This window comes from Pteropus vampyrus, unplaced genomic scaffold (genome assembly GCF_000151845.1).
Source record: "Pteropus vampyrus isolate Shadow unplaced genomic scaffold, Pvam_2.0 Scaffold42, whole genome shotgun sequence".
Taxonomy (NCBI): Eukaryota; Metazoa; Chordata; class Mammalia; order Chiroptera; family Pteropodidae; genus Pteropus; species Pteropus vampyrus.
The window spans coordinates 7,287,903-7,304,246 of NW_011888823.1; the positions used below are offsets into that span (position 1 = coordinate 7,287,903).

The following is a 16,344-nucleotide window of genomic DNA, read 5'->3' on the forward strand; positions in this document are numbered from 1 at the left end:
AAGGGATTATCCTAGTTCAGCAAAGAAGGACGATTCATTGACAGCTCTGGAACTCAGGGCACCCAGGTTTCACCTCCAGCCTATCATGAGTCACTTTCTGATGGCCATGAATCTAATTAACTTGACTGGATCTTAGATTTCTTATGTGCCAGTCAAGATGGCTAGTTTAGGTAAGTGCTCATGTCTAATTCTGGTTTGAAAACAATAACTCTATTTTTGTCTTTTAGGGAGAAAAAATGATGCCAGTGATAATTTAGTGTTAGGATATTTGGACTAGTAGCCATGTTTATTATTAAGAAAGTCAAAATTCTTTTTAGATTATAGCCTATCTTAAAAAAGGCATTATCTAGGAAAAGATCATGAATCATAACCACTAATATAGTACTATAATAAACACTATAAATGAAACATTAACTCTGTGGCCTACTATCTACACAAAGCAAAGGAGCTCGAATTCTGTGCTAATATGCCACTTAGAATGGCTTCAGTCAATGCACAGTACACAAATTACGTTAATGAATTCAGGATGCATATGGCAATTCCCACTCTACAAAGGCATACAAGGAAATGAGAAAGAAGTATGTAAAATTAATGATTAACACATTAAGCAGTATTATTTGAACCGGGTAATGTTCACTGTGGCTATTTAAATATTGGAGATAAACCATTCTAAAATTAAGAGTCTACAAGGTTAATGCCTGATATTTTACCTATGACAATACTTTAATCTTATTTATATAGAGTTTCCTCTATGCCTTATAATGCAATGGAAACAAAGGTGCCCATTGTTAAACACCAAATAAAAGACCAGCCTACTATTAGCAACAAATTGTTCGATTTCAACATAGCTATCTTGAATCTAAGACATAATGCATTCATTTGTCGATGTAGTGAAAAGAAACAGAGAATGGCTTAAAAATAAAAATTACACATTCATTTCTCCCACAGTACATTCTATGAATGGCCTTGTTCCTTTCTTCTACAACATAGACTTTAGGAAATCAATTTCTCAAAGAAATCATGGTGTAGGTTCATATCTACATGGGTAGCTCCAGGGCTTACATGAGAACAAAACTTTTCTCTTTATGGATCCCACCCATTAATACTATTTAACCCCAAAATTTTGAACTGAAAATTAATTTCCTTGCATTATAACCATACAGTTCTGTAAATCTGCTGGTCAATGAGTGTTGGAAACACTCAACTCACAAGTATGGAACCACTATGAGCTGGGCCTTCTTTCTAGTGAAACGCGGTCTAATATTTCTCCAGCATTCTGCTGCTCAAAATAAACAGGGTAGAAGTGAAATTTTTCATTTTGCAATTCATCATGTTGGTTTGTGACTTTCAGAAGGCCAATTCAGAAAATAAATTTATTACAGCTCAAACTGAGTAGAGGATACATTTATAGAACTTAATTAGAAGAAAAATATAATGATAGGTAAAAAATGTCAGACTGAAATGAATTCTATATTCAAATACACATAAGAAGGCAGACCGAATCCTCAGAGCTGCTGAGTATGATGTATGTTAGCTCACGGCTTTCCTGGCACACACATGCACACTTGACTAGATGATAAATCATCCTCTTTAAGTGAAGACATCTAAATCATTGACGTCTTTACAAACTTTGAAAGATAAGTTTCCAAAATGACTTTTGTGAGGGGAGCTACTTGTAGAAGTTACGGGAAAAACAACAACAACAACAACAACAACAACAACAAAACACAAACAAAAACCCATTGGTGGCTAATTGATTTGAAAGTGTTTTTCCAGACTCCCCATCCCTTCCGCTCTGGGGCCTCCTCCATTCCAACTGCAACTTCCACTTCCGCTCGGCACAGACGGATCACACTCTCTGGTGTCTTTGCCCATACATTCTTTTTCTAACATTGACTATTTAACAAAAATATTTCTTATCTATAAGTGACTTTTTTTTTGTAATCATTCTGCACAAATTTCAATCAAACACTAATACACTATTCTTCAAAGAATAGATTTTACTTCATCCATGAAATGATCTTTAAGTGAACAGAAATATTTCCAGCATTTATAAGAAGGAACTTAATGCTTTGTATCAACTAATAAATACTTGTTATTGAATTGGTTACTGAATAAGTACATCAGCAAAGACTAGGTCATGGTAATAAAGATCCCCAATCAAGAGTTGTAATTCCCAACCCAGATCAAGGTGGGATAACATGGACCAGAAATGTTTCCCCAGATACACAAGTTCAGTGTTATTATCAACTCCATAATGAGGTACTAGTGTCTGAAGTCCTTCTCCATTACCATTAATTAATGGTAATGATATTTAACATTATTTGAAAACTTAATGTGTACCAAAAAATTACACTAAATGTTTTTAATTCTCACAAGTGGAATGAGGGAAGAGGTTTGTCTGTTTTATTTATTGTATACTCAAACTCCAACTGTGGCTGGCAGTTAGTAGATATTCAACAAATGCTTGTCGACTATCTGACTGACTGACTTTAGTACTATTAATTTTGTTATTTTATGACAAAGTAAACAGAGATTGAGATATTATATAAATTTCTCATGTTCACATTTGGTAATGGATAGAGACTGACTTTGAATTCAGGACAATTTGATTTTATGGTTCATGATTTTAGCTACTTCTACTTAGTATCAATCTTTCATAGTTTATTATTTATATGTACATATTATAGACATCAATAATATCAGTAAATGCTTAAGTCATGTAGTCATTATTAAACTCTGAGTTAAAAAACCCATCTAGGAATTGTCAGGGTATATACTGGAGCTGGGTATCACATGACATAATAACTTAAAGGGGTTAGAGGACCCTACTCTTTACAGTTAAAATTCTCTGGTGTTGTAGGAGAAACCAGGTAATAGTCCCTTCCACATTCCTGTCTACATAAGGCTTCTTCTCTGCTGATATACTATGTGTTGCACTTGATAAAGTATTTAATTTGTTCTCTTGTGCTAATATTATGAACTTTGTATTGTACTTCAAGTTGTCAGAGGGCACTGCCTTGTTATCCACGTGTTATCAAGTGATAGAGCACTCTGTAAAGAATAAATATAAAAAGACATTTAATAAGCATTGATTCCATAGGCTTTTAATTCATTGAGAATTTCCCTAGTATAATGAGGCCTCAACCCTTATCATTCTACTTATCCCTGAATCACTCTTTTAAAGAAGCTGAAGAAAAAGAGAAATAACTAACATTCCATAGGAGTCAGCTCTTGATCCTAGAATTGCATATATTAACACATTAATGGTCATAATACCCTTATGCATTAGGTTTACTATTATTTCCATTTTGCAGATGATGAAACTGGGTCACATAGAGGTTAAGTGATAAGCTCAAGGTCACAAAGCCAAAAAGTGGCAGAATGAGGACATGAATTTGAGTGGACTATGTCCAGAGTCCATGTCTCTCAGTAGAGTATGGTCAGAACTTCAATCACATTTTACCTTTTTAGATGACACAGGAGAGGAAGCCAAGCCAAATATTGTCTTATTTCTGTCTGAGGAATTTATTGAGATGCATCTTGAAGTTTCTAAAGAATTGATCTTTTTTTTTTTCTGTCATTTTCTAATGATGTGTGAAAGGTTATAACTATTGTCACTTGTTATTTTCTGTCAGTTAGGTACTGGCTAGATAGGTTTAGAGTGGTGGTGGGATAGCTCAAAGATGACTGAGAAAGAAGTACTTATGTTCTAAATAAAGCAAATGTTGGTGAACTTTTTCTGTAAAGGGCCAGATAGTAAATATTTTAGGCTTATGAATCACGGTCTCTGTTGTGACTACTCAAATTTGCCATTGCAGCATGAAAGCAGCAATAGACGAAATATAAATGAAAGAGGCTGTGTTCCAATACAACTTCATTTATAAAATCAGGTGGTGGGTCATATTTGGCCTTTGGGCCCTCTTTTTCTACCCAAAGCATTTGAATGGCACGGAGTAGACTAGTGTTTAAGAATGTGGACTCCACAGTAAGATACGTGTTCAAACCCTTGCTCCAGTGTTTACTTGATAGGCATTTTTGAATAAGTTATTTCACTAATCTTTGTCTCAGGGTTCTCATCTGAAAAATGAGTAGAATATAGTATCTACCTCAAAGGTTTATTTTGAGACTTAAATAAGTTAATATGTGTCAAGGACTTAGAACAGGGTTACACACATAGTGAAAACTCAGTGAACAATATCATAGTGCCGAGAAACAGGCCCCTGTGACCAGCCGGGCTAGTTTTGAATACTAGCCTACTACTTACATATTAGTTGATTACATTGCACAACCTCTCAGTCTCAGTTTCCTTGTTTATGAAAAGGAGGGAATAGTAAAACTGATGTATAGGGGTATTGTGAGGATAAAATAAGTAGATCTATGTAAAGTCTTTGGAACTATATCTGAACATGATCAGTTCTCTAGAATAAGAGGTTCTGAATCAAAACGCTAACCGTGGTTACCCACAGGCAGTAGAAGTGGGTGGAAGAGATGGAAAAGTTTGAATTTTATATGAGGTATGTGTAGTTTTCTAATAATAAACATATAATAAACCCACACATCTTCCGAACACTTACTATATGCCAAGCACTGGGCTTCACCTTGTAAAAGTAGAATGAGTAGGAACTAATCTTTATACTCAACAAGCTCAAGATGTGATTAGAAATAAAAGTGAAATATAATTACAAATAATTATATATATGTGGAAACCATACAGAGCATTATACTCAGAATAGTTAGTTATTATCATTTATCAGCATAATTGTACTTCACTGTAACCTGGCCTTTAAAATAGTTAACTTCTATGATTCATACATGTCTCTTTTAGAAATCATAAGTAGTAAGTTTAGCACTTAAAATTATAGATATTTAGGGAGAAATGATGTTTCCATGTGGTTTTGATAAGACACTAGAAATTGCTGGGCTTGATTTGATACTAAGTCCTCTGATGAAAATACAGCCCTCACATATAATATTTTCACAAATGAACATAAGGAAGCTAGGTGGTCATTTCATAATACAGTCCAGTTTTTAGGATTGCATTCAGTGAAACAGTGGACAGTATGCATGCACTGACTCCTGTCCCTGACTTCATATAGACAAGTGGCACAAAGTTATTGCTAGTCACAAAAAAGCCCTCTGCTAGGCCCTTGGCATGTTGAAATGAAGAAGGCACAGTTATGTGCTCTCCTCAAGCTATGTCCACAAACAGGTATCCCTCCTGAAACCACAGAATGACTTTCATTCTCAGGAATGTCTTCTCAAAGATCTAATTAATAGGAATAATGAGCCCTTACTTATATCTTCCTGGCACCTGCCCTACGTGCCACAAAGTCATTTTACTTTAAACTTTGAATATAAGCTTTCTGCTTCTCTTTAACTTATTATTAATTATAATTACAAGACTCCAAGACAAAGGCCCTGTCATCTCATTCCTAAGTTAATAAGCTTGTGACTAGGGTGAAAATAGTACAGAAAAATATCTTATGGATTCGTAAAAAGAGAATGTGGGTGAATGCGAGTCCTTCTTCTTAATCAAGTCATGTCCTCTATAAAATGTTTTGTTAAACAATATAGCAGGCATGTTACATAAAATATTATGTTCTAGCAGAGATTTTCATCTCTTTTATAATAGGGCACATTCCCTATAACAGCCCATCTGATATATACTTCAAAAGCTCTCCTCTCTAATTGAAATTATTCTTTCCAGTACTGGCATTACACAAGGATATTTTGGAAAGAATATGTGTAGGTGTATGGAGAACACTATTAATTATCAGTAAAGTCGGTGACATAAGCACCACTGTTAGACTTTTCAAAGGAAAGAATATTAATCCAAGAAAAGATTGTCACAAGAAAGACTAATTAGATACCCCTGTCTTCACTTTAGGTTATTCAGCATTGTAAATGTTTCCTTCACTTCAGTTCACAGGCTCTAATTATTTTCAACATAGAAGATGCACAGTGGGTTGAAAATAAATCAATATCAAAATATGTGCCCCATGAGCATTTCGTGACCACTTATTTACTCATCCTTAATGATAGCACACTCGCACGTTACATATGCCTTTATCCAGCTTGCCAGGACAAATATATATATAAGGCTTGTCTGACTGTTGCTAAGCTAATAATTGCACCTTATATTTGGATTTGAATCAGGATTTACAAAGCACTCTAACATGCAACTTTTTTCCTTATTTCAACAAATGTGTATCAAAAGCCTACAATGCAGTATGCAAAACAGACAGAGGCATCCCTCTCAGGAAGCTTTCATACAAAGTGAGGAGGGGGTACAAATAGCAACAGTAAACTAAACAAAACTAAACCTAGCTCTAAGAAAAACATAAGGAAGCGACATGACAATGATTTGGGGGAGAATTTATATTCAATGAAGTGTTTAGGGGAGTCCTTACTAAAGATGTGACATTATAATAGAGAACAGAGGCAGCAAGAAAGCGGCAGTACCTTTAGAACAATTTAGGGACAGGTGGTTTCAGGTACAGGTGACTGCACCTGCAAAAGGGCTAGGCTGAAGAAGTCGGTGTATTCCAGGGATAGAAAGGCCAGGGTGACTGCAGAGAGCAGGCAAGGAGGACTGTGTGGAGGATAAACAAGGAGCAGTAAAAAGGCAAGGACCAGATCCTATAGGGCTTCGTAGGCTGAAAAAAGAAGACTGAAATTTATCCTAAGATTACTGAATAGTTTTAAGTATGAGAATGAGATGTAATTAATAATCATTTAAAAGATCTCTCTAGCTGCTGTGTGGAAAATGAGAAAATGAGGAGTAAGAGAAGTAAGCAGGTTATTACCTAGGAGTACACCGTAGTAAGGTAAGAATAGTGGCTTGAGATCCATTTAACATATAGCTCCTTGTTATTATGACAGATGTCACTTTAGTATATAAACATTTTCACCATTACTTTTAGGAAGAGTCAACTTACAGTCGTTCTCACCAATAAAGAATATTAAAAAATTAAGTGTGCTTTAAAAAGTGGCAAAGCAAAATGGAATAAATACCATAAAACAATTATGTGCACAAAACTAAATAGAAATCTGCCAAAAAGATATCAGGTCTAATTCATTTTCAGAAGTCAGTTAAGTAAATGTGAAATTATGATATCTTAATACTTCCCTGGCACTTAAAGTTTAAAAATTGTGATATTATAGATTTTATTTCAAGCTAAGTAGAATTTACGTTGTCTGGATATTGGAGCGTAGAACGTTCCTTTCATTTTCATTAAATAGGTAGAGTGTTTTCATAGTTTATGGGTTTATGAATAATGCCCTTATTGTTCTAGTCCAAATTGGTATTCTTCCAACTTTATATGTATAATAAATTTGGAGTGGGGCAGGGTACCAAACAGTCTTTCCCCTGCCTTGCTATATGGCTGGTAGTGCTAATCCCCGTTGTCAGTGAGGTAGGAGGCAGCCTATACTGGCTCGTCCATGGGGAGAGGCCTTAAGCAGTGACTTAGATACTCTATACATACTGGGATTTAAAAGGCCATTTATCAAAAGAAGAAATTCGCACATATATATAACATCATAACAGTCATCCACATTATCAGTTTACAGACACAACACAAACCCTTTTTAACAAGATATAAATTGTTTGGTCTTTCTTACCCCATGTAAAAAAGCAGTTCCCCACGGCTTTCCAAAAATCTGTTTTATTCTTAAATTAGGTAGCACAAATTTATACTTTTAAATTAAACTTTTACTTTAATTTAAAATATAATCAGTTCTCTAGGGAGAGTCTTCAGATTAGATAAATCAATTTTAGCTAATCCTAATTAAATCAACTATTTATAAATAAGGGTAATACTATTTTTGTTACTGCTTCTATAAACTAATATAGATGCTCCACGGAAATTAGATTTCTATTTTTATAAGAAAAAAAATCCTCAAATACACAGCCAAATGTAGAGATTTTCTACTAACACTCAACTCAAATATAATTAATGAAAAGTTAACATATGTGCAAATATGCAGCCTAATATTCTTTCAAAATGCACCATCATCTCACCTGCAAAGCTGGAGAGCTGTTTCCTGGGGTTGGGGGAGCTTCCACTTTGGTGAGTGTTCAAGCCCAGGCCATTTCCCAATTATCTTAAGATCTGGGGACCAGTGGCCTTGAGCAAAAGTCATTTAACTTTATTATACTGTTTCCTCACATTAAAAAAAAAGTGATATCATTTATCCTGTATCGTTTACTTCATTCTTGTTTTATTTACATAGTCTTAACCTGAACAGTATCATTTCTATTTTCTCTAAAAGTTGTTGAATTTTCTAATATATGAAAGACCATTCTGAGATACAGAGTCAACTAAATGAAATTATAAACTCTAAAGACTGGGAAAGGTGGCTACCGCTGTTTTGTTGAATGAAATGAAGAGGATCAACAAAACAGGATAACTACTTCCAGGTTTATGAAACTATCTCGAGGAATCTTCCTGCTACCTTAGCAGTTGAACATTTTACGCTACATAATTTTATACAGATTCAGCTTCATGTTATGAAGCCACTGTAGTTCTTTACGGTTTAACAAGTTTGAGAAGTTATATTACACATTTATATTCTTAAGAAACCCATTTCAATAATAAAGTTTATTTGGTTGTTTATGTTTCAGAAATTTACAAGAATTCTTGGAGTTATGAATAAAAAAATATTCCATTTCGCATCTCCTTAGTATATTAGTGACGCAGAGTAGATACTTTTCTAAGCTGAAGTCAAACTTCACTGGGGTAAGAGCTGGATCACAAACATCTCTTTCTAGGAGTATATTTAGAAATATAACCTACACATAATCTAGGCATAACTAGAAGTGTCACTACTTAAGACATGGAATTGAGGTAAACTTACATATTGAATTTACAGAATTTTGTTCTGAACATGGCTCAGTTTACTAGAAACCACCAAGCCAATGTGACGATTGTGATTGTTTAACTACCGACAACTATTTCCGGTACCTAATTGATAAGTCAGTTAGAAAGCCAAAATAATTCAGTATTTTCTAGAAAGTAAATTTTGGAATTTAAGTGATGCATATTGAAATTATCATGTTATATAGATAATTTTCAATATCAATTTCTGTATTAAAAAATGTGCTATGACTGGATGAGTTTACATCATCATGTCTCATTTGTGTCAGAAGCCATGTGGCAGGACTGATGCAGATGAGCAAAGGGAATTAACTTCTGAGTTTGGCATTTACTATATGTAGCTGATGATGTCAGAGTGAGAAGCTGGAGAATCATGAGTGAGTCCCAGGGATCAGTTTTCAAAAGATAGTGGGGTAGGATGAGAGGGACAAGAGTAAGAACTGAGATTATAAAAACATCTTAATAAAGTTATTAAAAAAAAAGTTCAAGTCAGAGTTGGTAACCAGCTCTATACAGCCAGAATTGATAAGAACAATGAAAAGTATAAGTTTAAGGCATGGAATTAGGTGGCCAAGCGGGCCAAAGTAAAAACTGATAAACACATAAGGTGGTAGGACGTAAATTCTGAAGAAGGAACTAGGTAGTCAGAAATAGCCAGACAATGACAGATTAAGAAAAGCAAGGACCAGACATGAAATGAGTCCTGATAATTTGCCACACATTGCTTTATCAGTCTTTCATTCCCATGCATGTTTCTTTGCATCATAAATGCTGCTGACATATTCCTTCTTCCACTCCATGAGAAAGAAGCAAAAATAAAGAGGTGTGTACTGACTTGCTGTGTTATTCCCAACTACCCACTCTGGGTAATAAAAGGCGGCAAAGACAGCAATGCAAGCAGTGACCCACTACAATCTCAGGTAAGTGCTGTGGCTTGTTTTCACCCAGCCCAATTAGAACAGGAGCAACTGAACATATATCTAATTCCATGCTTTATTATCTGCCCTGAGTTCTGCCAAATTCAGTGGGAGAAATAAAAGGTATGTACCATTCCCAATACTTGCAAGCATACAGCTTAATCTACCTCCTTTTATAAATGATTCAAATTACTTTCCTGTAGTACAGCACTTAACATTGGAATCAGACCCCTCCCAAAGTTACCAAAGTCTTTTCTATATCATATGGCTCTACCTCAAGTTATTCTTTGCTGTGTGTATGTATGTAGTTTGTTTATGTTTTAACATTATGTTGTCCTTAGCAAGGAGAGGGAATCTCACTGCAAGGGCGACTAGGAGAGGTGGTAAGTGTTTGCTGCAGTATGTATTAACCCCTTAACCCTGCTCGTTTAAGCATCCTTGTCTTGTCCTCTCTTTACTTCACTTATGTAGGTATAAGAAGGCAGAATCTTTGGTTTCATATGCTTGTTCACTCTGTTTTATCTCTTCTCAATATAAGGTTTCAGTGACCTGTAATATTTCATCTGATTTAATAACTTCATTTATTTTATTTTAACTCTACTTGATACTTTTCCATCTTCTTATACAACAGATTGGCCACTCCCCCAGCCTTCTTCACACCTTTATCAATATTGCTGGTGCATTAAAGCAATGTTCAAACTGTAGGGGAAAAAAAAGAATGATGTGGGCACATAATCATGGAAAATATTTCTTTAACTCATTTTGAGTAAACTTAGTTACTGATAATTCTGAAAACAAGGTTGCAAATATATTAATAAAAATCATTTTTTATTCTAAAACATTTTTTGCCAATGGGCAATTATTTTGTTATAACAAATATGTTATTAGTTTGACAAAAATAGAATTTCTGATGTCATGATCTTTTTTTTTTTTTTTTGGCTAAACAATCACAGCAAAAGTTTTAGCAATGGAACTCTATATAGCAGTTACCCTAAAAGTTCTGTGATTTATGTACCCTGGACTCTGCACTTAGAAATGATACTTAAGCCTCAGTTTCCTCTTCTGTAAAATAGGGATAATAATTGTCTTTAGGATATTAAATGAGATAATTCATAGAGCACTTTGCGTAATATCTTATATTCGCTAAAGTTTAACTATTCCAATTATTGTTTTAAATAATTTTTGACTGTTCTTCCTCATATAGTTGACATTTAGCAGTAGGCAGAATTGTCTCCCAAAGACGTTTATGCCCAAATTACTGGAATCTGTGATCATGCTTAAAGTAGGAAAATTATCCTGGAGAGTGGATCTATTCTAATCACAAAAGCAGGAAAAATGAGGCGGAAGCATAAGTCAGGGAGATCAAAGCATGAGGAGATTTGATCCACCTTGCTGGCTTTAGAGGTAAAGGGAAAGGGACATGCATTATGGATATAGAGAACCTGTTGAATATGAGAACTATGCTTGTCTTGACAACCAGCAAGGAAATAAGAACCTCAGTCCTACAACCAACTAGAACTGAATTCTGTCCACCATCTGAATGAGGCTGTAAGCGGATTCTGCTTCAGAGATCCAGACAAGAGCCCAGACCTACTGTTTGATTTTAACCCAGAGAGATCTTAAGCAGAGGAATGAACTGAGCCTGCCCAGATTTTTGACCTACAGAATTATGAGATAAGAAATTTATATTGGTTTAAGTCATTAAATTCATGGTAATTTGTTATAGCAGCAATAGAAAACTAATAGAGTCTTACAGAGAGTAACAAAGGAAATTAAATTTAATTGAAAATATATATAGTTTATTTCATGGAATATGAAATTATAGTTTCTAATATTTTGAATCTAATATAAAAGAGTCTCACAGGATTAGATTTGTTGTTTCCAATAAAAATCCATTAATATCTTATTTATAATTCTATTACTTTGTGTCGAGTTAATGAATCAGTTCTAGCTGGAACATGTTTTATGCCATGGGATGATTTTCTTAATGATATATTTATCAGTCTTGAACCACATAAGAACATTGTAATTAAGTCAGAGAAACTGTAGGCAAAGAAAAGTATGTAAAATAAATTACTTGAATTTCTCCCCCAATGAAATGTTAAATTTTGGCAGATAATTTCAGCAGGAATATGTACATCTACATGTATATAATAGTACATTATATAATTTACATATTATTTTATCCAGTACCATAATATATTAAATATGTATTTATATGTTCTAAAGCTTCTTTCCAAACAGTCTTCAACTAGTTTAATCAGATTATTGAAAAAATAATTATCTGTGGTAAACTCTCTTTTCCTAAAAGATATACAACTAATTTTTTAAATAATAAACTTCAACCTTTTTAAGAGCCACTTTTTAAAAAATATTTGTAATTGATATATTTTAATTTGTGAAAAATAATTCAGACACATAAATTAACCTCACTTAAATCATCCGATTAATCACTATGTTGTGCCATGTGTAGCTTTCTTTTCCCCAAATAACCTTTGATTATTCTCAATATGATGAACATAAATATACATAATTAGAAATAATTATTAAAACATTTCTGTTTTACTGCCATTTAGCAACATTGATAGAAGTAAAAATATCCATAAGATTAAACTGGGCATTGTTATATAGTTGTAACTTTGAATTAGTAGTTTTAGTCAAACTTTACATTTAGTCTACTCTGAAATTTGTTTAATTCTATATAATATTTTAAAAAATCAGTTTTTGAGACTACTGCTATTTTCTTTACCACCAGATTCTATATTCAGCCCCTTTGCAATGCAACTTTGTTGTATGTTTCCCAGCTCTGAATATGGACCTTACCATGTGAATTGCATTAGCCAATGAGCCATTATCTTAGTAAATGTGGTACACTCAAGAGGCTTGAGGAGTATTTGCAAGATCAGGTTTCCTCTTTTGTCTTCTATCATTGTCATGAGAAGGTACTTGCCCCAGCCTGATGGAGCATGAGAAACATGGAACAGTGCCCAGATGTCCTGATTTCCACCCCATACCAAATCAGCTGACCCACACACATGTGAGTTTAGTCAAGACCAGACAAACCACCATCCCACCCTAAATGCAAACAGCAGAATTGCCTAAATGACTACTTCAGGTGCCTGACCATTAAATACTCAATGTTTAATATCACTGAGGGTTTACGGCTTTTTTTTTCAAAACACAGAATAAAGGTTTAAAAAAACCTAACTGACAGAGACGCATTATTTTATAATACTTTGTGTCCTTTGAGATACTTCATTTTTAGAATCAGAAAAAAGTTCTTTTCATATTTCCCTCCTTTACTGCTATTGAAATAAAAATTTTCTTGTTACATATATTACTTTGAATTTATTAAATTTTATGTTCATTACAATTAAGAATCCAATTAAGCACATGAAAATAAAAACATTAACAATTAAAAATACGTTTTTTCATTTAATATAATATGCATTTGTTCTTTATGAGTTTGCACAAGAGAAAGTGTTTAAGCTATTGTGTAACTCTTAGCCTTTTGAGGCATACTCAGTGGACACGAGCCAGAGGGACTACTCATTTGGATATATACCATGTTATACATGCATTGTGAAAAACATTTGTTTCCAGATTCACTCTCCTCTGCCACTTATATTTCAGGGCATCATTCTGTATTATCGATTTACCTGTATTACTATGTATGCAAAATTATTTTATTGTCCTATGACAACCTTTAAGTTGGAAAGCAAATCAATTTCAAAAAAAGAATCTATATCACACATAGATGAATGACTAAAAATCACTTTAAAAAAATATTTACTATTTATGATATTGTTTCCTTCCTTTGGTAAAGATAATAAAAACTTGGCTATAGCTTTGTATATTAAAAAATAATCTTAAAAATAATCTTTGTTTCTTAGGGCCTGATTTTATCTATAATTGATTTTAAGATTTCACTGAAATCTTGAATAGATAAGGAGAATATAAAATATTTTTTCTGTGTTACTGGATTTGTAATTTGAGGCATTTAATTTAGTCTTCTGAAAACTGATGAATACTGTGAATATTATAGAAAGAGATATATTTTTCAAATTTCATTTTCTTTGATCTAATAATCTTTTACCTGTTAGAAATTTCAAAAAATTTTGCTGTAAGTCCCAGCAGGATTGTTAGAAATTAGAGATGACTAAAATCACTGTTTTCATTCCTTCTATCAATTGTAGTTCCTCTTTATCAATTACAGTAATTTCCCTGTTACTTTTGTTCTTTCTTTTTGACTTCATCTTTTCCATCAGATCTTTGAACGTTAATTAGGCTGAGACAGAACTCTTGCTATGGCTATTCCTCTCACCTAACTTTTCCTATCTATTAATTCAGATTCATTTGGTCATACTATTGAGTTGTTGGAAATGTCAAGAGAAGTAGAACCTCTTTATGCAAAATGAATGTTCCCTGTTCTGACCCTCCGTTCTCTGACAGTCTGAAGATATGAGGACAGCAATTAGAAGGCAACTAGCTCCTTAACCTTTAGGTTTTAGTTTTCTTCTTTCTCATATCGCTGCTACACAACCTGCTGCTCTGAACTATGAACAATCTACAACATTTACAAACAGCTCTAAATAATTAAAATTCTTATAATTTTCATATTATAATTATGAAAGACTGTTAGAGCCTCTCACAATGCCTTTTGTTTTTTAATGAGGCATTTCCTTTAAAGGTTGCAATCCTGGCCTCTCTCTAGCCCATCATTCTCTCTGCGAACAAGAAAAAATCTTCTCTGCATGGCTGTATGGCAACTTGGGAATAAAGAGATTTGCAATGTTCAGCTTCTGTCTCTTCTCTAGATCAACCTGCCTATAATAAACACACATTTTCAGCTCTCCTGTGTTGTACATTGTAAAGACAGCCTACTGGGTGACAGGCCAACTACGGCTCAGCATTCATTATCTGTGCTCCAGTAGGTTAGCCTATTTGCAAGAGTGGAGTAGTAGAAAGCCCATTATGGCAACATATTGAAACATCCCTCTAATCTAGCTTTTATCAGTAAAAGCTAATATTTTATCTCCATCTATGTTAAGCTCCCAATGAATTCTTGACTTGATCAAGGAAAGAAAAGTGTTTATTTACTGGCTCCCAGAACTCCAGATCTTGAGGAAAAGACAAGCATTAGCACTTGAAAGACTAAAATAACGTGGTTTACATAAACTTGGGGTATGTTGAATTTGATCTTAGCAGTTTTAGGTAGTTCCTAGTATTCCTTGTGCTTTTAGGTTTGCTGTTGGTTTTGCAGACTTTAAGATGGTTCTGACTAATGTGGGTCAAGTATGTGAATTAGTAACCATGGATTTTATGGTTCTCAGTGACTGACTTCATAAAACAATTTCTCAAACAATATAAAACGTTAAACTCTAAAAATCAGATTTTCCCTAGAAATCATTTATAAAAATATAGGCTTTCTTGAGATATATAAGAAACAAGGCTTTTCCTTTCAATAATTTTCTTAAGACATTAAAATAATGTCACCATACTTTGAATCACCTGGGTTACCTATCTGTACATTTATATCCTCATTTGTAAAACACGAATGTTTAGAAATTAAATAAAATTTAAACTGAATTACAGAGAAAGCACTTGAGATATCATCTATCACATATTAGGTACTCAATTAAATGTTGGTTATTATTATTTTTTCGTATTTCCACACTTAGGAATCAGTTTTGAATTTCTCAGAAAAAAAGTTATTTTTCTCATTTTAACTCACATAATAATTAGGTTTTAAACATCTCTTAAATTTCTTTAATACTCAAATCCTTCAAATTTATGCAACAGTGATATCCTATATATAGTTTTTAAGTGGGAGAGAGAAAAACTCAGATGGTTATCTGCTAGTGTTTTCAGTTTTTCAATGCTCAAAGGAAATACAGACTCTAATAAAAACAAGTGATTGATGGACTCTTTCTTCATACCATACCAAAGGACTATCTCTATGATTTCTTTCTAAGTTAGGTTATAGGCAAAGGCTATAAAAGATCCAAAGCTATTGATCAGTACTTTGCTATGTGCATGTAACATGGAATTGTTGATTTCTATCCCGTCTTCTCGCAACAATAAAGTATCTTTTCCCTATCGTTGGCATAGCAAATCAGGAGAATTAGTGATTTTAACAGAGGACAAAAGTCAAGAGTTGTGATGAATGTTATTCTACATAAACACCTCTAATAATCTTAAAGTCACTTAAGGATATATTTTTTTCAGATAAGTCACTTTTGCCTGTCATCTTTCTCTGGAAATACAGAAAACTTATAAGTTAACATCAGGGAAAAATGTTTTATTCAATAGCAATTGATATGCAGAAGGAGGATAACATACTACACTAACAAGTCATTTTTCAATGCACTGATATTCCACAATATCTAGTTTTTAGATATTAACAAAATGATACTTTGGCAAGAATGCAATAAACCTAATTCATCTTCTATATTTAATAATTCACTTCTTAGTAAACATCTAAGTGGCAAGATATATACAACAGAATCTAATGCTTATATACAAACTGTTTGTATATATATATA

General features: G+C 33.5%; 1 protein-coding gene across 1 annotated transcript in view; it reads right to left on the bottom strand.

The window, feature by feature from the left end:
- The window catches only part of SPAG16 (sperm associated antigen 16), a 755,650-nt gene that overhangs the window by 400,536 nt on the left and 338,770 nt on the right, over positions 1-16,344 (bottom strand). The window lies entirely within an intron of this gene.